Source organism: Lepisma saccharinum, chromosome 2 (assembly GCF_977018435.1).
Source record: "Lepisma saccharinum chromosome 2, izLepSacc3.1, whole genome shotgun sequence".
NCBI lineage: Eukaryota > Metazoa > Arthropoda > Insecta > Zygentoma > Lepismatidae > Lepisma > Lepisma saccharinum.
Window position 1 is genome coordinate 17733851 of NC_139230.1, and position 25521 is coordinate 17759371.

General features: G+C 37.4%; 1 protein-coding gene across 5 annotated transcripts in view; it reads right to left on the reverse strand.

Moving 5' to 3' along the window:
* Positions 1-25521, reverse strand: part of LOC145983936 (excitatory amino acid transporter 3-like) — a 209216-nt gene that overhangs the window by 78386 nt on the left and 105309 nt on the right. The window contains exon 1 of one of the 5 annotated variants that reach the window (XM_083117111.1): positions 21898-21921. The exons of 3 other annotated variants lie outside the window; for them this stretch is intronic. The gene's annotated coding sequence lies outside the window, so the exon portion shown is untranslated. Of the gene's footprint in view, positions 1-16231; positions 16270-21897; positions 21922-25521 lie in introns of those variants that run through there. One more of the 5 variants, XM_083117109.1, reaches the window with a different exon arrangement.

The window sequence follows — 25521 nt, forward strand, 5'->3', positions numbered from 1 at the left end:
TGTGCCACCTTTGGCTAATTTTAGAAGATGGAGATGAGTGATGACATGATGAAATTGATAAATTGACACTCACAAACATCCACGCCCAGGCCGAGATTCGAACCTAGCATGATGTGCTAACCACTCCGCCACGGGGCCGACATTAATTTTTAGACGCGCAGAAACAAAGCACTCACACAGAGGCAAGACCTTGCCACGTTCATATGTAGCACATCTCTGGAAACTATATCACGAAGGACTGCAACAAACATGGTTGTTTGCAGCAAGTTCTCAGTTTATCTTACAGTGTCACCGATAACTCTGCCATAAATGGCTTTAGCCAGAAGACAAACTTTACAAATCGTAACAAAAATGCTATATACGCGTATATATCTTACTTATGCTACATGTTGTAATGTATTCTCAGCTTTGTAAAAACACAAAAACCAAACTATACTCTGTTCAAACATATTACGATCATAGTATTAAGCCCACTTTATGCCTAGATAAGCACCGGACATCAGATCTACAGTTTAACGTGGGAATCGAACCACTGTGCCTCCACCGGGGATAGAACAAGGACTCCTTGATTACAAGGAGACAGCGTCATAGGGGAGGCCGCAGGTTAGTGTCGTTCCTGCAAGTTCACAGATTATAACTGCCCTCCAAGTTGTTATAGTCAGAGTTTTCCTCTCAGATGTTCACTGTTCGTTCCCTCAGTATGTAATGGAATAAGGACCATCAACTTTCTGTTGATCTACCGTTTACTAAGTACTTCGAGGTCTTTAGTTCCACGTCATTTCAGTGTGAATGCTTTGATTTGTTTCAGAGTGTTTTAAAAATGAAAACCATGCATCGTACAGGAATGCCGACGCTACCCTGGTGCGTGAGCAGCTTCCTGAGAAACGGTTTGGTTGAAGAGGGTTGGTATGTAGTAATACTCCTGAATTTTAAACACACTTTCTTTACATAAAACTAAATCATCTGGATTGTTGAAAAGCATTATTTCAAAAAATCTTCCTGTTCCTCTTGAATGCAGTACTGATTTTGAAGATAAAGATAAAGAACATCTTAAGATTGGTAGTTTTAATGAAGCCAGACTTATACAATTATCTGTCCACAAAAATGTATCAAAGGACCAACACCAGCGCTATCTCGCCGGAGGAAGTTGATTAAGATTCTCACGGTGTCACAGAATGAAAAGCAAGCTTCTATTCTTCACCCCGTAGGATGTCCTCATTTGATCCCAAGTTGGCTTGGAAATTACTCAATTAAAATGCAAGAGTCAACGCAATTCACAACTTGATAAACGTTTAGAATTGGCGCCGGCTTTGTAGAATTCAGACTGTTTTTAATTGCTCACTTTCAAAGAGTGCCGGCATTAAAGTGAGCAAAAATGGTTCGGTGCAAATTGATATATTTTTCCCCATGGATTTTTCAGTTTTCTCCCTTAGTTGTCAGTCGCTACATTTCACTGAAGGTGACGATCGCTTAGTTTAAGACTTCAAGCAAGGGAACTTCCATTTAATCTTACCTTTACTAATTGTATTAGAAGTACCAGGGAGGTGTGGTCACTACCATCCTCCCGCCATAATTCACGCATGGTTTCAACTACCTGCAAAAAAAATCGGAAGAAAGTTTCGAAAAAGCAACTCCAGTAAACAATTTCATAACCACTTCCGAATTGTTCATTAAAATTTTTTTCGCCCATTAACATGTTTCCCATTTAGTCACGATATTCTGTACCTTCGAAAAATTGCCGTTGATTACGGAATCATTAAAACATACTCCAAAATATACAATTTTTGGTAAAACTCGAGATGCAATACACGATGTAAGGTTTAAATTTCTCAATAGGAATTTCATCCTGTTTTTTCAAGAAGTGCCAACACCGACAATTTTCTTCTTACTGTACATTGCTCCCTATGTTTATGGTTACTACATGATTATAGACCAAAAAAAGTTAACATTTTACATATTTGTTCTCCTAATGCGCAACTGGATTTAATTGCATGTGAAGAATGGGTGAACGCTTGGTACAAGCTTGAACAGCTATGAATAATACCCGTTCAGGGTCTGACGTAAGTGCCGTATCTATATCACCATGCCGACTTTCCAAGAACTTATCCTGCGATAAAATAGGTTTTATTACGTCGAGGTCATTTCTCGGGAACACGTTTCTCGTAATTCGAGCTCCGCAAACAAGTCAAAATATTTTTAATTTTATGTTGAAGCTGCAAAGATTGGCCAGTGATTCTTATAGAATAAAAGCTATGACGGGAGAGGGAAAAGATATATCAATTCTAAGATGTTCGGGAAAAGGCACAAAAGTCAGATACTGCAAATTTCTGTTTCTTTCATTTAAGTCGCAATGAATCAAAGAAAGTATTATAATTTTATATTGGGCATGTGTGAAGATTCTAAACAGTGATGATCCAACATTTATATTATGTCTGTAATGTTTGCTATTAAAAGAATAAACATAAATAACTGCCTGCTGTAAAATTGATTTTTTTTATTAAAAGTGCCTTTTCCAGAACAGCCTATACCTTGAGAAGTTTGTATCATGTTAAAATTGGCACTGAAAGCAAAAGTGTAAATGAGAGGCAGGTTATCTCTTTGGAAATATAAGTTATGTAAGTATTGATTAAAGGCAAATTCATTGTTAAATTTGAAATCTTGCATCATAGTTTTTGAACTTTAACAGATGATAATGCGCTGGACAGCCAAGTGTCCTGGGTCTGCTTTCTCACATCTGCACATTGCACAGTAGTTTGGATCTCTCTTTAAACTGTAGGTCCAGTTCCAATTAGCCTATCTGAACATAAAGAGAACAAATAAAATGTGTGTGCGTGCGTGTAATGTGTGTGTGCGTGCGCGCACGATACTTGTGTGCTTTCTCACAAAAATTGTAAATTACAATAATGAAATATCAATGCAAAAATAACACTTACTAATAATTGAAAATTACGTACCATTTCAATTTTACCTATCTGATCAATTTAAAGCATTCAAATTACATCTACACTTTGCACAAAAAGAATGTTTTATGTTTAGAAGCTTATTCCATATTTCAACTATTCAGTTACTCAAATAGCGATAGTCATAAATACATTCCATATTTTACATAGATTGAAAAGTGGGTGAACAGAAAGCAACCCCCATATCTTTTATCACAGTATAATGTGCTGTTCGATGACACAGGCCACGATCATGGTCGCCTTGTGGGACAAAAGTTGGAAAAAAAAATCAAATTTCGTTTAAAACATTAATTTTCCACCTTTATTACCAACACTCAAATATAACATTTTATGCTGTTAATTTCAAATGGATGGTGAAAAGTTTGCAAAGAAGTGGGGGACAAAATACAGAATGAAAATGCTTTACCTCCGATTACGCAGTTTGATCAAAAGGAACTTTCAACAAATTTACATAAAACGAATGCTGCAATGCATGAGATCCCTTGTGGAAATCTATTGTTGATGAACGAACCGTACTTATCTTTCATTGGTTTAGGCAGTTCAATGTAGGGATGATGTTATTCAGTACAGAACACGTTCACTGAACCGGCAGGAAACGACACAATACACATGCAAATTTAATGGGAATAAAAGAAATTCAGTTTGTGAATTACCACTGTTCAAACGGGTCAAGAATATAACATCTCAGCAATACGTACATTTTTAAAAACACTCAAAAGAGTCCATTTTTGAAATAATAGAAATCAATGGAAAAGCAAGAGATTTTATTTTTAAAAAGGATATTTATTTCTGGTGTAGAGGCGTAATAAAACTAAGACAGTTTCCATTTAGATAATTCTCTTAATAAAAAAAACAAGAGAAACTGTTAGTTGATTTTGAAAAGTAGGTGGAATAGAATTAAAGTTCTTGTTATGCGGATATTGTATAATGTGGTGTAAAAAAGTAAAAGAATGGGTTAAGAATGAACTTCCAAAGCGCCATCGAGCCTCAAAAGTATATTCGATGGCAAATTTATATTCTTAGCGAAAAATTATCTGTTCGCCATCACAGGGACCAAAGGAAATATCCCCGATTGGCTACAACGGAAGCAACTTATCCATTCAGTGCACTTTTTCTGTGGCTTCCAACTTCTGAAGCAGCACTCAGATGAATGCCAGAATGTCAATGTTTTAAAATTTGAATGAAGGTAGACGAGATAGTTGAAGATTTTCTATTGCATTTCACACAACGCGAAGAAACCACGAGTCATTAAAGGAAGCAAGAAAAAAGTTTGAAAAGTCAGATAACAGAAATTTTAATTAAATGTCTTCTTTTACTTACATTATGCATTCCGTGAACGTCGACAAAAAGACGCTCATTTGTGCATTTTATGTCTCTTCCTTTTCTTCTAGAAATTACTTTCCACATTGAGGTGTGATATTCTATTGTTTCAACCTTGGAGAAGGTTTAATGTAACGGATTTACGTTGATGTGTAGGAAAGGAAAACCAATCTCATTGGAGGGGAAGAAATTATGGTGAATAGAATAAAGATTTGTGCATGAAATGTGATGTAAGTGAAGCCTTTAGTTTAAAATTCGCTTTCAGGCACGCACAACCAGTGAATGTAAAATAGATCTGCAAACACGCTACAAAAACGAAAAGTTGCAAATTCCACTTAAAAGAAAGTTAAGTTCTTAATTCAATTGTTCGTTGTTTACGGCGAAATTGACTGCAATGATGCAACTACAACAAAAATAATTTGATTAGATAAAGGCGAAAGTGCTTTGCAGAAGATATAAATATGTAAATTGGAACTTCAAAGCATCTACGGCCAATGCGACAGACAACATTCCAATCAAAAATTTAAAATGTAACCTTATTTTGTGATAAAATCTATCTAAAATGTTGATTGACCGATCAAAAATATTAATAAAACAATATGTTAATGGAATTGCTAGAGATAAAACTTCAGGATAAAAAGGCTGTGGCATACATACAATTTACGTTGAGTGAACAGACTATCCCTTATATTAAGAAGAAAGGCTTTAGAAGTATTCGAATCGAACCAGTGGAATCTTATCCCACACCCAACCGAAGTTTATCCCCCCTCTCTTTAAATCTGAGATATGTTTATATCACTTTTTTTCATATTCATCAAGAATGGGAATTAAAAATTAAGACAAAGGAAGGAGATTTCTACTGCTATGTCAAATCTGTGATGAAACACACTATAATCTTGAAACTAATTACATTTGTTCAGAAATAAAAATAAATATCAACTATTACACAATTGTGTAATTCAACGTGTAGATCTTCCTCTATTCTCCACCAATGTGCATCAAAATATTGTCACAGAGTGTACCGAGAGTACAGACATTTCGGCAGCGTGAAAAAGGCACGAAGTTTCAGTGCGAGTCTCTCTGAAGTCGGCGGCTCTTCTGTTCATACTCGACCCTAAATTGAATCATCACGAATATACCTTATGTCCTGTGTGATGTCGGGATTCAGGGCTGAATTTGGGGACGGGCTCAGAAAGTGGATGGGGCAGACAAGAACATACATCACACACACACACATGCACAACCTAATAGAACGCTCGTTAACAGTGGAAACTCAAAAGCTCAACGATGAAATGGTTCTAGATTACATGATTCTCACAACAGTAATTTATATCTTCTTTAACCAAATTTAGGTCTGGAAGGGGGGCCTTTAACAGTGATTTACGACAACGTTAATATTTGTCCCCATTACCCTCAGGCAAGCATCTGAGGTCTAATAATTCTCTATTAAGCTATTTCAGAAAAATACTTAACGAAACTATCCTAGAACCAAGGCCAACCCTAGCACATCGAAAGCGCTTCCGTTGATATTTTTTTTGTGAATGGAACATTTGTTCTGTTAAGACTGCTGCATTACATCTTGTTGTTCTGTATAGTTAACACACACACATGAAGCTCAAACTATACAACAAATTAGAACTCTTCTCTTGCCTCAAACTGTGATTTTAGTTGTCACTAGGATCTAAAAGTATTATATAATGTACTACTTTCAAAAGAAAAGTTCACTAAATTTTCGAATACAACACAATTCTTCAAATCAATTGACATACTTGATACGAGAACTTCGAAAGGTATTTTTTTTTATTCACACACTGGCGTCTATCTTACTGTAGATCACCATTATTCGGCAAAGTGATTGTGTAAGTGGGGTTAAGGGACTAATGATGGCATATGCCATTCTGAACTGGAGACTTTTGCCTGCTTTCAAGATTTATTTCACCCGGTGGAGGCACATAGTGGTTCGGATCCCATTTTAAACTTTAGGCCCAGTCCGGATTAGCCTACATGTGCAAAAAGTGGGGTAAAAAAGAAACAATCAATCCAAGATTTATTTTTAAAATCCAATCCAATAATACCCAAGTATGTATGTAGTTATCAGATGGCATAGTCATTCAACGAGGATATATTAATGAAAGCAGCTTGAGGGAATGGCAGAAATTCGTTAGAATAATTCTCATACTTGTCACGTGATACCGGTACATTAACATCCCTGACGGCGCAGAACTTCTTGGAAATTGTCATATGCAAGAAAACTGTTGAACAATGCCATGCAGAGGATAAGCAATAACATGTGGGATTGTGATTTTTTTCCAGCTCTTCGTAGAAGACAGATCGAGCCAGGATTCTAACCAGTTCGGTCCCGATATCTTTGTCTTCACAAAAAATATAAAATTAACAGGGTTTCCGTTTTGGGTATCTAAAATGAGAATCTCAATTAAACAATTTCTCGTTCACTAGATGTAACTTGTAGTCAGGTACATGAACTAGAACAAACAATATTTCAATGTAACTGACTAAACGATGATAATGACATATGTTGGTGTACATGGGACCAAAGGGGGCTGTGAAGAAAAGCTTAATACTTAAGATATACCCCTTTACGCGAGTAAAAAATAAACATATTCCTCGCATGAGTATAGTATTTCTTAGAGATACTGACAATAAATGTGCAAGGTATATTTTAACATGTTTGACAAAAGTTTGAAAAACTTTTGCATTAGTTCACTTTATGCTCAGATAGGCTAATCGGGACTGGACCCACGGTTTATAATGGAATCTGAACTACTGTGAAATGTGCCTCAACCGGGTATCGAACCCAGGTACCCTTGATTAAAAGGCTTATTATGTTAAAAATTCCATTACTTCAAAATTGAACATCATAGCCGTGCATTCACGCAATCATTGAACGTTAATTATTAAATGTCGCATTCTTGCCAATTTGCCAAATCTTTAACTCTTAGGGAAAATTATGTAGAACAGCTTTGGGTTATTCCGACTAATAAAGGCTGCTTCGAGAGTGAGTGAGAGCGTGTGTGCTGGCGTGCCTATTTTGTAAGAACACGACCCTTTCCCTTAGGTTCATTGTTATCCTTATTCTCACATGAGATATTCAACGTGGAAAGCAACTTTCCCAAGTATAACGCAAAACTTCACCGCATTTCCCCCCATAATTGCACTATCTGCCCTACTATGTATTATGTTGTTTCTATCGCTTCGCGCATTTTTTATGCCTACTTCCCTACTATTTTCGACTACTTGCCTCCCTATGTATAGGAGTTAACTCATTGCTATTGACATAACCTAGACAGAGTTCTCCGCTTTATGTCTTCGCAGAAATATTTAAAACGTTGATCCAATTCGAGATTTTTGTGAAATCGCGGCAGTCATGAAAACATTTTTTTGCAATTCGTAATCTACATTTCGTAGCACTATTAACCACTTACATTTCTGAACACTGCTATGCAATATTCTAGACCCTAGTCCTTTGCATAGGACATCAATGATATATATATATATATATATATATATATATATATATATATATATATTACATTATTACGCAAATATTACCTTTTCCGTAAGAATGCACCGTCGTGCTCACTATTACCATTCGATAAGATTATTTGGGCGTATTTCTACAGCCTATCACTACTTTTTAAAAAACCGTGGAAGTGAAAAATCAAATTATAGTCTGAAATTTATACATACTTGATTTCGCACTATGAAATGGCTATCCAATGAAAACTGAAATTTTCACTTAGTCGAATGCGTTTAATTACACAGTGAGACTACTGAAAATAGAACATTAGAGGAAATATAATTCGTGTATAAAAATGTTAGTCCCTGTGCATTGCACCATGCCATTAAAACCCGCGATCGGTCGCGGGTGAGCGCCGCGCTCACTTTCAATTTTAATGAAGTGCCATTTTAACAGTATTTAAAATATTGGCCTGTGGTGCTCTCTAGCCGACTTTTAGAGTTTCACGAGCGAACTGATCACATTTTTATGAGATGACGTAAACGGCATTATTAGAGAGACCATTGTGTGGAAATAGTGTTGTCAGAGTGAGCGCAGATCTCTAACGCAACCAATTACGTTATATATTTTTTTCATTTACATTTGTGCATTATTTAGTCAATAGGTTTGCTGTTTCTAGCGAGTTTTCGTACCTACATGTTCTTGTCGTGAATAGAAAATTCGAAAAGTGTGGCAGTGATTTTATATCATATCAGAGATATGGAGATCAGATGGAACTACCTCAGAGGAACATGCGCTTTTTGTTAACGGTGAGACTTGTTGGCTTTAACGATGTAAACAAATAAAACATTTTGAAACAAAAATGTAATGAATAAGAAGGATTATAATAAACAGATCATTAAAAGTACAAATAATAAATTTAAAAAATATAAAATACGGTTAAATATGCCTGAAAAGCAAGGGTGAGCGCCGCGCTAACCCGCGCCCGATGGCGGGACTCTAGTGAGCACGACCGATCGCGGGTTAAGAGTTTTGGAACACATTCTCGATCTCTGCTGTATTAGAAGTGATGAAGCACCACGTACCGGCCGCATTTACTCCCCAGTTTTGTCCCCCTCCTCCCCTTCGCAGCTTCCCATGGAGCGGGGCGAACTTCGGAGCCCCTTTATGCAGGGACACTGTCAGAAATTTCCCACCAGAGATGATCTACTTAGAGCAGTCACGTCCAAACTACGGCCCGTGAACCACATCTGGCCCGTCAAAATTTGTGTGGCCCTTCTCAGTGCTTACAAAGCATATTTTACTTCGAGGTATTATCTTTTGTGCAGGTAAAATGAAATATGGCACGCGGCAAATTGCAGAAGTAGAAAATGACCATCCTAGCACCCTTCGTTCAATACGGGGACAAGTTTTAGAAATAGCAATGGCCACATCTGATCAGCGAATTGCATATAACCTTCTAGCAATATCGTGAGTCGAAAATTTAATATGCTCGACCACCCGAGGCGACAGTAAGAAGATGATAAAAGTGGATGGTGTTTGGATGGGTTTCACCTGCGCCACGACCCGTTGCATTGTGGACCAGATTAATATTAAAAAACGCAGATGGCCCACAAGAAATGCGGGGAGATTTGAATTTTCGTTCTCGGTGGTAAACTGTGGCTGGGTCAGTGTCCAAATAGAAGCTCGAATTTGCCCTCCGATTCTTAGAGAATGAAAACACTTTTCTGCGAAGTAATTCATGAAGACTGGATGTGCAATGACTGAAATTTGAAACTTGACAGTTTCTCTGGCTCGCGAGAAAACCGCGTCGCCATCAACGAGCGAAATAACAGTACAGTGCGTGCATTGACCTTTCGCTATCATGTAAGTACATCTATAATTTATTATCATTTTTTAGGAATACTGGGCAAAGAGAGGAGGGTATGACCCTCACCAATCCCCTCCTTGAGCACGCTACTGTACACAGAAAAACTGATTTGTTTGAATTCACAAAACACGTTTTGTTAAACTTTTCGGTAACTGCACAAAAATTTAGGTATTCTTTACTAAATTTGGTAAGGATAACCAAATTTTTTGGTAACTAAACAAGTGGGTACTGCTAAACAATAATTTGTTTGTCGCTCATTTAAACAAATGTTTGGTTGCCGAAAACTTACACACACATTATATATATATATATATATATATATATATATATATACATATATATATATATACACACACATTCCAAGAAAACACTTTTCTCTGTGCACGTGAGAGTGTTAATTTGAAGACAAGTGTATACGGTTGCAAGGCAATCAGTAATCGAAAATACCACCGGCAACACTTTGAACATGGACTTTACAACAAAATGCCATGTGCGATGTGACGTAACCTTGCCACTTGGCATGCACAGAATGGACGGAAGACAATATTCCTGATTGGAATATACATATGCTTTTTAGGCTGGAGAAAGAAGCGAGACCGCTCCTCGGGCCCCTGGCGTATGTGTGTGCTGATATAGCTCCCCTAGTTCCGGGATATGCTCGCCTGGGAGAGAGGATGAGCACCAGTATCCGTGATAGGCCGGCTATTACAGCTTCCCGGTTCGGCGTGGGGGACGCCTGCATAAAGGGCGGGACAGGAGACCAATCCAGTTGGGTACCGATACAAGTCACCATTCACCTGCCTAAGAACTCTCCGATCTGAGGAGATTGTCTTGCCCCGACCAGAAGGACGGCTTGGAATCGCTATTTGGTTAGACTGGAAGCGATGTGTGTCAACGATCACTTTCTAGGAAATTACACGAATTGACAACAGCAACGGAACATTTTCTTCAACGTTATACAACGGAAATGGATATTTCCGCCTGATGTATATGGGCAACCGACTACAGTTTCCATTGTCTAATAGTACTACCATTATGAAGTGTACTTGCAGCAAATTTCTCTAATTTGCAAATGCTATTCACGAAGGGTGGTGACGTTACCTTCGCAGTGGCTTGCTCTTTGATCTTAAAGATGATGCAAGTCTTCAATATGATTTGCTTCCCCTTAAAGTGAACCAATTCAGTTACATACGAGAAGATTTTCATTAGAGAAGGAATTCAATAAGCATATTGATTCAACATGTACTGCTCAAAACAGGACATAGGGATTACACTATCCTTAACAAACAGTTCTTAATCTTCATGCAATACTTGATGTTAATCTTCTTGCAAACCTTACAACATAGTCTTGACATAATTGCCCCAAAAGTCTGATCTTACCTGACATTGAGAATGTTTATTCCTGCTCGGGAAACTATTAGAACTATTCTATATCTGCAATTACTATTACTGAATTCCATATTCTATGCTTTAAAGGATACTCCACCAAGCATCCATATCAGTTCAGAGAAAATTCACACGTCCAGCTTCCTATTAATAAGAGTTAATTTCAGTAACCATAAGTTTAAAATTTAATATTAAAGAAACTTAATTTCAAAATTAAGAAGCACGTAAAGAGGTGTATTTTGAGGTCAATGTACTTCCATAATAGAACTGCAGGTAAAATAGACTGGTTGGTCTAATTTTAAACCATGACAGTTTTGCGCTTAGGTTTCAAATGACTATACTTTAGCTAACTTACTCAATATACTGTGTTTATAAACAGAACAACGGTGATTGGTAATTGGCTCTGGTTCGCTAATAAAATAAATCTAACACCGGCAAAAGCACAGTCACTTGCATTTTATGCGCCAATACTACAGCGCCTGGAAGTTAGTGTGGCACTCGGCACGGCCGCTGTTTCGCTTGGAGATTAAATCTGCTAGAGGCGCTGGGAATAAACAGTTCTCTCTCCAACGTCCCACTTCCCTTCCTTGTCAAATTGCTATGAGTGCGAAAACTTAGTGATATTTGGTATAACGGCCGGCAAAATAATACAGGACATATTGAACAGGCAATTTCCTAATATGGTGGCTGGACTGAGTAATACACGAGAAAGGCAAAGAATTAAAAATCGCTTATGCATTTTACAAATATTATTCTTGTTGTGAACATCGAATTTTAAAGAAATACACACCGACCATTGTTTGTTTGTTTCTTGCAGATTTGTGTAATTCCTATGCTATCTAACGTATGACTTGTAAACATGAAGACTAGAAATACAACATTGCCACTTCCAGTTTCAGAGAAAACCCAAACAACCCTTCTGTCGAGTAAAGGCTTTTAAAGCCTGTCTCGACGCAATGTTTTGTACCTGGTTTTCGGGGTACCCTTGACCCTCTGTACCCCCTGGAGAATGTGAAATATCTTGCATGGTTTATGAAGATCTTTTTGTTCATGAATGTTTTCAGTTGATTTTAGCTATCGGAAATGTGTTCTTGTGAAGTAAAGTATGTCTGTTATTTTAGCATGTTACTTTACCGTGTAGCAGAACAGCCCGAAGGCTTTGCGCAACAGCAGCTATAATTTTACGTAGTTAGGTAAGGATTGGTACTGATAGTTATTTTCGACGTGTTCTTTCGCTATTTTAGTGTGCATACAAACAGTTTTTACTAACAAAAAGCGGTGAAAATACTCTGAAATTGCAAGTTTTAACTTGCGTGGGCCATTCTTAAACATCAAATATATCTGTTATTTGTACTCTCCTAAAGTTGGAACCACTTTTACATAACGTAAAACATTGAAATCTGTCGATTAAAAGAAAATTCGACGTATTCTCGAGGGGGGTACAGTGGGTAAACGGCCACGTTTTCTGTACACAGCTACAGCGGAGGGATCACGAAATGTCCATTCCCGGATTGGGAAAACAATTTCCCGTCCTGTTCCTAACTTAATTAACCGATTTTCTGGATCCCGAACAGTTGAGGAATTTCGGATAGTTGTGCGTTATAAAAGTGTTTTGCCTTAGTACAGGGTGGACCTTGATAAAATTCAAGTATAATGCCCAGTTTTCAAGGAGAACTTTCCAAAAATTCAAGGGTACAAGCCGATGTTTTCAACCTTACGTATTACTGTCTTCCCCCCCCCCCCCACACACACACATGCAAATGTGTTAACAACATAAAGGGTCTGTGCGATTCCAAGTTATCACAAAAAAATATATAATTCAATTAAACGATGTGTGTACATAATGTTTAATTTAAATTGCGGAGTATATGTACATTTGCCATTTCACATACTCAAGACTCGAAATACATCTACAAACAAGTCTCAAATGTTCCGGAATATATTAATCTACGAAAAATTGTTAATCGTATACGAATTTCAAATTCAGATTTACCTAATAAACTTCAAGATATCTTGCAATAATCTTCTGTCTTGTCAGATAGATTGTTCTGCAAAGAACACTAACAAAGAAAACTGATTGAAGAAATTCTGTTTTTTTTTCCACGCAGCTTTCTTTTATTTTCCCTCCTCGATGAAAATAAAATCTAAACTGCGAAAAAATTGCCTCAGGGTAATAATAAATATGTATAAATTCCATGGGATTTGGATTAATAAAAGTTGCATTTTTTTTTCACGTCTACGGAGAAAAATTCACGTAGAAATCACGCACAATTCCCGGAACCAATAATTCCCGGAATTCGCGGTGAGTAGTCACCGTGTTTAGTTCTTGGAAGGTTTCCGTACTGAGAGTGTCGGAAATTTCATTTTCATGATAGAAATTAATTTCATCATTTCATCACTCATTCCCATCTTCGCAAATTAGCCAAGAGGCACAAAACGCGAAGTAAAATAAACTAAATCAAAATAAAAACAAATAAAAATAAATCATGATAGAAATTAGAGATTTGCAATATCGAGAAAGCCTGAACGTTTCCCCGCCCGTAAGTAGGGATTCACCTCCTTCCCTTTGATCTGAGCAAACAAATTCCGTCCCGCACACCCCTACTAGGTATAATACATTCGAGCAACCTCGATAGCAGAGCTCGTTGGGTGATACAGAAGATCTCGTCACAGAAAATTCCGTACTAGTTTTGGCCTGGTGGTTGTGAGCGTTCCGTAATCAATTTAATCGTTTTCATCGTCGCGATTAGCAAAGATCTGAAGAAAGGCGGCGCTAAATATCAACACAAAATATATTTCCTGTTCCTACAAATAAAATAGCCTAGTACGAAGTAAAACTACATTGTTTACTAGCTACATTTTCTACTGACTAATATGAGACCACTTGGCAACGAATTAAGATTTTAAAAAGTACTAAGGAAGACCAGTAATGATGATAATCCTAAAATTCCAATCCACATTGTCCACTATTTGACCCATTTGCAATTCATAGTTAATTTCCTTCAAATAACCTGTGTTCACGAAATTCAATTTCTATAGAAATTAAATTTGTTTCAAGTACACTTATGATAGGTTAACGGAAACTGGATACACAGTTTACTGGGAATCAAACACGGGAATCTCTTGATTACAATTCGATATCGTTAGCCACCACTGTATCGATGAAGCCTTATCCTAATATACTGCACAAAACTGAAGTTAATTCCTATTTCAAGATCTTTTAATTATTGCGGAACATAATGCACTATGAAGACGAGATTAGGCATACAATATATTTTCCAAACTATTGAGAGGACAAACTTTCCTTCGCGTCCAACTTTTGTGATCATACTGTAGTTTTATTTACATAGAAAAAGTAACATTTTGTAACACCCAACATCAATCGCATTCTGGAGTATTTTTGCATGTGTGTGCACAGGCTATTTATAACTATTTCGATTTTCAATTTGGTGTCATTTCGCGAGTACACTCAAAGTAATTGTTTTCGGTAGTTCACTTACGTTTCAATATAAAAATTGCAAGAAATATCCGTAAAAAATAATCTACACTACTGTTACAGGGAAGATAGTATTGATACAGTGCCCAGTGGGGGTATATAGTGGTTCGGATCCTACTTTAAACTGTAGGTCCGGTGCATAAAGTGAATTTGAAAACAAAGTACTGATAAGAGATCGTACTGCCATCTCTTGGCGCCTAGGGAATTATCGGAAACGTTAGAATTTCTCTAGATAAATAGTTAAAAATATATATCATATTTTATTTCGCTAAAAACTATTTAAATAAGACAGACTTTGTGAGTTTGTCTAGTTCTTAACTTTAGCACGTTCTCAACACAAGGGTAACCGAAAGTTTGGCTCGTATAACTCGAAAGAATTACTCTAACACTAATGCAACCAAGGTGATAACAGGTGTACCATTAGACTCCGCACCCCCTGCAACTTGACTGACCACGTACAAGCGAGTAGTTCGGAAGGAAACGAAGTGGCAGACGCGATAAGACAAAGTGGCACTTCCTTCCCTTCGCTGAGCTTCCACCTCAGTGGGCTGTCTTCCACTTGATTACACGTATTTATTTTTCAATGACGCCTCCGTCGCTTCTCGCCCTTTATGCGCGCTTTCGCTCCCAGCATAAGAATGCATTAGTTAAATATGATAGTCGTGTTAAATTTTCGCAAATTTGTTAGCTACAAAATTACATTTCAAGACAAAAAATGTATTTCCGAAGATATGAATTCATAGAAAAGGAGCTACACAGAAACAGATGAAAAGTCAACTGAACGTCATGCGTTGGTCAAAATAATGAAAAGATCTAAAATTGTTTTATCTGATGTTAGGAAGGGAAAAATTATTCGAATTAATTAACTAGCTTTGTCCCTTGACCATAACTATTTATAAATACGTGATAAATATACATCTTCGTAAAACTGTTTACAAACTGTTCCCCGGCAAAATACTTACATTATATTTTTTTTTAAATCTAATTATTAAAGAAAATTTTGGGGCATCCAATGATGTATATTACGATTTTTTCATTTAAACATCTTGAAAAATTAAAAAGGCACTGTGTTCACGTTTTTAGTAACTTAATACAATTAATATCGCGAAATTGAATGAAAATACAAAATGCAACATATTTCTACACGCTTAAATAGAAATCTACCTTCTGCTTGGATAGAAGAAAATGCAGTTGGGGGTCGTGACCACTTCAGAGAACACTACTACCTATTTACTTGTTCACGCTTCTCAACTAGTTATTCATACGCAAAGTTCGAGCAAACAAACATGCATACCAATTTTCATTCTGAGGACTGACAGATCAGGAGTAACATTTTATATCTACAATAGTGGTGTTATGCCCTAATTATCCCAGGTAGGAAAAAAAAACTTCCGCAATGGAGAAGTTGAATAAAATAAAAGGAGTAATATTTTCTCCTTTTCGAAATTCGAAGGCACGAAAATTTCCACCACATAACGTCAAAACAACCTCAATACCTCCTTATTTCCTCATGACATTCCAGAATATCGAATTGAAGGTGTGAAAACTGGTGTGTAACTACATAACAGTCCCTTAGCTTAGATCACGGTAATGATTCGAGGACAAATTGTATCAAGTTAACTTCCATGAAAATACACTAGTCCAATGACACAATCACACTAACATTTAAAGCAGGCAAGTACAATGGATATATATAAAAAAAAACACGGGAGACTACTCACAACACTGGTGGTGCTGTCAAGAACAGGAGTTTCTTAACACACACCTTTAACCTCTTCGGACCCTGGGTGTCGTAAACGACACACAAATTTAACGTTGGTTGACTGCTTCGAACGAGATGTGCCATTGGCGATACTTTTCTTATTAGTGCGTCTGGTGGCCGCTAGATGTCATAGGTGTCTAATAAAATTTATTCCAGCGCGCCAGTTGTCGTTGTTGATGAGCGGTGACTTGGATTATCAGCAGCTGCACTCAGACAAAGACGTAGTTATGGCGGGATCATGTAAGTAATAGTTTTTCTTCATTATTACACCTTGTGCGAACTTTGTACTGTTGGTGTGGAAATTTGAATGTGTGACTGATGGTCTGAATGCTTTACTGGTAAATTATTGGTAATATTAGTCCACGTTTTGCTGTATTCTTTTCACAGGTGTCGTAAACGACACTGTGGTTCTCTATGTTGCTTTAGTTCTAAATTTGAATGAATTCTGTTTCTTCGATAAATATTGCTACAGAAACAGTTTGTTTGATATTTTTAATGCTCTTATGTCCTAAACAATTAATATATAGTTTTTTAAAATTTGTTACAGTGTTGAAAGTTCAGTTTTGGAACCTTTTTTGGCCGATTTTGATGGAGATATATCCGAGTTTGTTGTTCTAAATTTGAATTAATTCTGTTTCTTCGATAAATATTGCTACAGAAATAGTTTGTTTAATATTTTTAATGCTCTTATGCCCTAAGCAATTAACAAATAGTTGTTTAAATTTGTTGCAGTGTTAAAAGTTCAGATTTTGTTAGCTTTGGAGGCCAATTTTAATGGAGATATATCCGAGTTTGAAGGGCTGTCAAGCGATGATGAAGATGCTACGTATATCATTGCAGCATATAGGCAGAGTGCAAAGACCAAAAAGTGGACAGTGAGGTTAATACTTCACTTTCTTGATTTTGTCTGTGCTGCTGCATGGATTGAGTACAGAAGAGATTGTGGGGCATTGAAGAAAAAACGAAAAGAAATTTTTGACTATCTTCAGTTTAAACTTGAGATCTCAGAGTGGCTTCTGCACTCAGATGGTTCAAACCTTCAGGAAGAGGAAGAGGAAGAGGAAGAAAAAGAAGAGAAGGAACAAAAAGAAGAAGAGGAATAACTAATAAAAGAAGACAAAGCATCACACCCCTTCCTAGCCAGGCAAAAAGGAAGCATGAGGCCAGACATATGCCTGATATAGTGGATGGAAAAACCCACCGTTGCAGGTTCCCAGGCTCCAAAAGTGTGAGAGCAAGGGTGTTTTGCACAGCATGCAAAATACATCTCTGTTTAGTGGCAAACAGAAATTGTTTCAAAGCATACCATAACATGAAATGATGTTTTTGTCAGATTATTTACAAATTAAATCATGTAATGAAGCTTTTTGTCAGTTTAGTTGCAAGTTATAATATGTAATTATGTTCTGTAACTTTATTTGCAACCTATAATATGCAATTATGCTTTTGTAAATTCCTTGTAAGTTTATTTGCAATTTATTTTGTATTATTGAGTACAAATAAATCATGAAAATACTTAGTTCTTTGAATTCTTCACTTTAGAATATCGCAACCCTTAAAACCCGGTGTGTCGTATATGACACACTCATTTTCCAAAAACTATTTGAAACAAATTTTTTATTTTTTTTATTTTGTCAATTAACTAATGAATATTAACCCAATAATGTTCAAAATACAGAAGAAAACTCAATTTTTCTACTACTGGGTCTGAAGAGGTTAAGACAAGGTGCTGGAGTATTCAGCAATACAGTCGAACTGGAAAGTACCGTAACAGTTGAAGAGCTATCACAACACGTCACGTGAGCCAAGTCGAGAAAGTATCTTGTAGCGAACACCAAGTGAACACGGGCAAAAGGCATAGCGATTAGTAAGCAAAAAACTCTATAGATGTCACTTTCGTATCAACATTGATCTAATTCTTCCTGCATTGCAGGTACTTTTGAATAATTAGTAAAGAAACGCTTGCGTAAAGTACGCTACTGTTCTGGTGTAAAGGGAACCAATGAAACTACCTTGTAATTTAACCTAAAGGTTTTGTTTGTATGTGATCAAAACAAACTTTGTTCGACTTTTTCATGAAGTTCACTTTGGTAGGGACGAGGCACAAGGTTGAAGTTCGGCAACAATTTGAACGTGTCTTAACAAATCTTGCTTAAGATTGTACGTCCGTTAATAAAGCTACCAAAATACTGCAATATTTTCCCCCATATTGCGTGTACATATTATATGCCGTAGCACTTCATTTTACAGTATACAAAACGACAGATCATAACTTCTTAAAGCTGTGTTCCTTCCCGACGACTTCCCCATGATTACGTTATGCTAATGGTAACAGTATCTTCACGATCGCATACATCTAGGCAAAAAGTAGTTGGCAAGAGTAGAGTGAATGCCTTTTTTTCTTTCTGAAACCTCTCAAGTTACAGAGGCCAGTGCGTGTCTGTTTTCCGTACTCATTAAGCATCAAAGCAGATGCACGCTTTTCCCCAGGCTCTAAGCAGAAATCTACTTCCCACAATCCCAATGTCAAGGAGGACGCCTCAAGGGTCAGTTGCAAGTTCTCAGGTCCTGAGTTAAAAGTAATTTGTCCAGTTCCAGTATGTATTAAGATGGAGGTTAGGTGCGAATGACTGCTAGAAAGGGTGATGACATACTGAATACTCTTGTGGGGGAAAGTGAAAATATATATGGAGATTAGAGAGGTATAATTTATGATAATTGTGAGACTGTAGTGCAAAACTTTGTGTAAAAGTGGTAACATGGAAGTAACAGACCAAAATACATGCATTTGATACAAATATGAACCCGGTGTACTTTAGTCACAACTTACAGCAGTGTCCCTTTTTATGTTGAAGTTTTTGCACTTCAGCAAGTGCCCTCCTTCAGATGCCGACCTCTATGACGGAATGGTTAGCACAACGCGCTACGAAGGCAGGGGCCCCAGGTTCGAATCCTGGTCTGGGCATTCTTTGTGAGTGTCCCTTCATTTCATCAATTTCATCATATCACCCACGTTATTACCCAAAAGTGGCAGAAAATCAAAGTAAAATGAACCAAACCAATTGTTAAAACTGCATGGTGTGCGCGTATACTAAAACTTCATTCATTATTGACACGCCCTGCGCGCGTGTGTGAAAGAGGGGGGGGGGAGGAGCACCGCGAAGACCTGCAGAAGGCACACGTTGGAAGTGCAGGAATATTAACATAAAAAAGGACACCACAGGTACAGTCACGGACATTCCTGGTTGTAACAACCCCACTGAATTTCAATTAGAGCATTACAACCGAGAAGTGTCCGTGAGTGAACATTGTTTTTATTTTTCATGGCCGCGTAACAAGGATAATAACTACGGATCTAGGATACATCCATATGATTACAGCTTTGGATGTTTGTCAGTTTAACCATGAAAGCATTAAAGGAGAGAGATAATTGCAATTCAAGTCAACACTCCCTTGCTCGCCCACATCACGTAGATTGCAAGGTTGTCCATGAGAGAACTGACTTCAAGTATCTATCTCTCCCTATATAACCTCTCAATGACACAGCACACTGGGCTTGCATAAGTGTACACGTGCACATCGTATACTTTCAACAGGTATTGTCTTATTGAATATATTTTACTTGAATTTTTGTTATTCTGCACTTCTGAATTTTGAATTTGGTATTACTAAAATGGGTGTTCTTTGTGAATATCTCTTCGTCAATTTTGTCATGTCATCACTCGTCCTCATTGTCGTGATTAACCAAAAGTGGCAGAAAAGCGATGCTAAATAACAAATCAAATCTAATAATAATAATTGAAAAAAGGTGAGGGTGGTATGGCTACGGGAGGAAATTTAGTGTATTTAAAATAAATTAAAAATATTATTGCACTGTGTATTGAGTATTCTTAAAAAAATGGAAGATTCTGTAAAACTCAGGGAAATGCATTTTTAATTCACGTGGAAATCCTGTAAAAAGCCAGAATCATGCGACCGTAGGTACCATCCCATCAAACCACAAAAGGATCTCTGTGCAGGGAGCTGATCATCGGATTAGAACTTGGAATATGCAATCAAGACTGATCCCTAAAAAATATATGAAATCAACACGAAACCAATATGACCTGAAGTCGACAACAGTGGAGGAGTGTAACATGCTACGGAGCCGGATATCCCAGGTTCGAACCCCGTGTAGACATGAACAATATCGCCATGCTTGTCCCTTATCCAATTCTTCAGTTCAGCAAAGTGACGTAAAATGACCAAAATAGAAGACAAACTCATGGGTTTCCCTTTTGTTGTTTCGATATCATGACTACGGAAATCAAACATAGATGAATATTTTGTGAGACAAATACCGAATTACAATGCTGCTGTTAATGTCGGACAAATACGGAATTACATTGCTGCTGTTAATGTCATTTGAGCCTTTCATTGGTACTGGGAACAATAAATAAGCACCTTCAAAAATCACTTAAAAATCTTAACCAGTATTGTACCCATTCCCTACCTCCGCAAATGTCTTACGCTCTGGAAGATATTGCTCGCCAATAATGCAATTAATTTAGATAGAAATTTAATGCGCAAAACTAAAAAAGAAAAAAAAATAATAACCTCAAATTCGGACAAGTTTCAATATATTTACCTAAGCCAGATGTATTGGTTTAGAAATGATAGTTCCTACTCTATGGGAAACAGTCTAGGAAAATATCTTCGCAAATCGTTCCACTTGTCCTAGCCCTGGACAAACATTACATATTTATAAGTTTGTAATATTTCATTAATGGCTAAATTAATTTAATTTACAATGCTTCCTTAAATCAACCAGTAAACTGCTATTTTTTTTTATCACGACGGTTAAAGCTGTAATGTCATCTCTTCCGCTTAACCATTAATTACAATCTTTCGTTACTTCTTTTTAATAATGTAAAGTGAAAAAAAAATTAAATAAAGGCAATGCAGTTGGTATACACAGACACACATACATACATACATACATAAGTATCGCCAAAATCGTAATCGAAACACATATGAACTATAGTTCACCTAATATTACTAATAGGATAGATGTAACGTTTATAGTCATCGTGCTTTTTCTTGTGTCTTTCTTTGTACACGACACGCAGTCTGGGAAATTTCTAGTTCTAGCTATTTATCACGTTCTGCGAGAAACATTTTCATTTAATAATATTGATTGATCTGGTTCGAATTAAATTGTTATTGAGCGTCGCTTTTCTTCCGTTATTGGGTAATCGCGACGATGAGGTTGAGTGATGATATGATGAAATTCATGAAGGGACACTCCCAAAGAACAGCCATGCCGGGATTCGAATTCGGAACCTCTGACGTCGTAGCGCGCTGTGTATAATAGTAACCTGGAACAGTCTCGTGTCGTGAATAAGGAAGCATATAAGGTCTCGTCTCGATCACCAGTCTCGTTGTCGTTTTTTCCGTCTCCATTTATCGCAACGTACATGTGCTTAAAAAGGCAGAAACAAAGGAAGAAGGAAAAATAAGGAAGACAAGAGCAGCGTTGTCAGTAGGTACAGTTACAGCAGATCGCAATACTATCTTATTTACCAACCACCAATTTCAAGTGCAAATGTCATTCCAACACCTGGTTGCAGCATGTGCATTAGATACCTGATTTTTTCCGGGAATCAAAACTTCCCCGCTGTCGATCCGTTCGTGCGTAGAAAAACACCATTCATTACTTCATGGGCGCAATCCTTTCTGTGGTTCTGCGAAAGCGAAAGTTGCGCATGCGCACAGCGGCAGGCGAGATGAAGGTTTTCCTGTTCATGGGTCGCGATGGAAGTTCAGCGTTGCCAAATATCGTACATCGCACAAGCAAACAACCAACTCCACGATTCAAACGTGAATAACAAACTTGAAAGGGCAAAGATAGGCAATGAAAGTACAGAGTACTTTCCAAAGTTTCGATCGTGAAGATGGAAATACGTGAAGATAATATGGTCATCCTAGATTGGAGAAAATCTACAGACCTGTGGTTCGAATCCCCTTCTGCCAATGGTTCGCAATTGCTGTGAAGAGGTAATTGAACGAAATGGGATGTTTGAAATTGTGGGAATATATAACTTGTCATCTGACATAACTTGGCCTAAAAGCTATAACCGAAATTATATAAGAGGGCTGTTAGCCTAAGGCCTCCATATGAAAATCCTCACCTGAGCTTGTTACAATAATTCCATCGTTCGTCCTTGTGATTAACAGATTTGGAATAACAAACTACTGCTAAAACTAAAATTTGTTGGTGAGGTAGTGTCATAGCATTACAGCTGGAATATTATCGTAACCGAGAATACTAATCCACTATTGCGTGACTTGATCTTTGAGGGCCGATGCCTACCAAGCGGCTTTTCATTGAATGGCGCGAGGTCTGCGCATCGAGCCCCATCGCCGCTGTCGTGTGGCTTCTTTCCAAGTAGCCTCACAATTGTCTTCACCGGGATTTGGGAGCTCTTAAGGGTATCGAACTCGGAACCGCTAACAGCGCTAGCCATATACTTACGAGGAAACTTAACTTATACTATCTTTATAATAAATAAACGCAAATTCTAAAAATGTCTATCATTAAGATTTGCGAATACTTACATGCACTCTGGGTTACTTATCAAAAATTCTAACTACAGGTCAGAATACATATGCTGATATCACACACTGATTTCTGAAGGACTCTTCCATGTCCTGTTATGAAGAGTCATTGTTCCCACCTTACGTAATCACAAGCATTCATCATTCTATCGCCCCAGCAGCATCCACAAGCTACAAGCGATCGCCATGCACAAATCTGGCAACAGTACTACGATCTGAGGTTATTCTGCATCATGCACGATTCCTTCAGATACAAAGTTCGTGGCATGCACACTCTAAGCATTGTCTTTATTCATAGCCCAAAAGAGCGCATTAAAACTAACAACACACGTGCACAGAGGTAGAGAAATAAAGAGTTCTCCATTGAGAACAGGGACGGGTTGATTAAGTTCCAGTCCACCCTATTGTCTTTACTTCAAATCAAGTATGGAGAGGTTGATTCCTCACTCCGCATGCTTACCAAGTGTTGTGAACTTCTTTTGAGCATTTGCTTACAATTCTGCATGGATGCTGACGTAATGCTATTAGAGGAAGTCAATAAATAGAGGGTTCAGTCCCACAACACCAACACAGCGAGTAAAGGACATCAAAATGAACAATTTTTCTAGTAACGTTTTGCTTGTTGAGGCCTCTCTTCGACAAGAGTTCTCAAAAATTTGCATTTTTTTGCTGTTCGAAAACATACCTGAAGCGATAGTATGCTATGGAGAGTACCGTGCCCAAGGGAGGGTTGGTGGGGGCCATTCATCGAACCCTTTGGCCCAATATTCATGTAAAAAAGAACATCGAAGGTAGGGAAAGATGAAAACTACTAAAAAAAAGTATGCGTAACCCGCCCCCTTTCGAAAATCCTGGGCACGCTACTGGCTATGGGAATTATCATGCTACTAAAATAGAGATGCCAGCAGGAAGAAGTAACAAGGCAGTGCCCTCTTGTATGATCCACGCATGTGTTGCATTAAAGGGCTTTCTTAATTTTGTTGAGACCGTGGTTCTTGTATTGATTGGTTACACGGTGCGTCTGCAGTGAACTTAGATTTTCGTTTTCCGTCAGGAAGTAATATTGTGTAGCAACACCGTGAATGTAGCACGCAGCTGCATACATACAGGATAACTATTGCAGTTGTCAAGGGCTCGTAACGCCGAAACAAGACCACACAAAGCTAAAGATCATCAAGAAAAGCTGTTCATCTTAATGCTCTCCAAGCGCTATGAAAGTACGTATGTAGGTATTGTACGTCTACACCTTGCATATATCTGTGGCTTGGATCTAAAAGAGCCAATATCACATTTTGTTGAAAAGTGTGTGCATTTCACCTTCCATGGGCGATAGTATCCTCGTTAATATAAAAACCGAATTGATTGGGTAAAAGTTTCCATCATCTACTATTGCCCAAAATGGTTCTTTTCTGCACAAAAAAATGGCCATGAGAGTTCACTGCCTCGCTTTCGTCAGAATGTGACATTGGTCCTTTTAGACCAAATATATCGACAGCACACGCGTAGCCTAGCGAAATGGTTAACGTTCTCTCATTTGATGCGAGAAGTTCAGAGTTCGATTCTCGTTGGGAGCTCCAAAATTTCGCTGTTGACCCAGCGTCGTGGGGCAATTGGGGAGCAATAGAAGCGGACCCTGGTCTCGAAAGCTAGAAAAGATCGGGGATGGGACACCTTGCGTTGACCACGCATGACGCAACGAAAATCCTATTGACAAGCTTGGCCTCAACTGGGTTTGTTTATTATATATATATATATATATATATATATATATATATATATATATAGAGAGAGAGAGAGAGAGAGAGAGAGAGAGAGAGAGAGAGAGGAGAATTTAATGTAAAAGTGAACCTGAACCTCAATTTTTCAAATTAAATGCAATGCTGTAACTTTATTCTATCTTGTGAGTGAACAATCTAAAATTGTCATTTCGATAAAAATTCAAGTATTATACATAATTAAGTTAGAATTTGAAGGTATGTTGCATATTGTTCGTTTAACTTTATTTATTTTTGCATTTTGTCCCACCCATGACACCAAAAAAACAATCTCTCTTTCAACTCCACTAGAATATTCAAAGGTCAATTTACCTTCTCTCTTTGTCACAAATAATTTACTTTTCATCATTTGACAATTTAAAGAAATTAAAATAAATTTATTATTAAGTAAAGAGGCAGTGTTTTGTCTGTTCCACCCGTGACAAAATTAATTGTTCACTTGTAGCTATAAATCTGGGAAAGTATTCTAAGGATATTTATGCTTAATCGACAGTGTTTAGTTTCGTAATTCATTGCACCGAAGCTGTAAGAAAAATGTTGCTTAACTATCAGTAGAATAGTTACTTTAATATAAAAAAACGTAGCCTGTGCGTCCCACCCGTGACAATTGAATGCTCCAATGGTATATTATATATATATGTCGTCATAACCTAAATTGTAACCGTCCCAAGGACCATCAAGGAGATAAAATTCCAAATGAGGCTCGCAGAATAAAATTGCCAACTAACCTTTCTTACACTGAAACATTTAAAACAAGAAGTTGATTTTCCTATCTGTCAGTGTTCATTTATCTTCTGTCAGGTCTGCGTTTCTACTAGCAATGCAATACTTGCATCTCGTAAGGGCAAATTAATCGTATTGCCTACTTTTCCTTGTA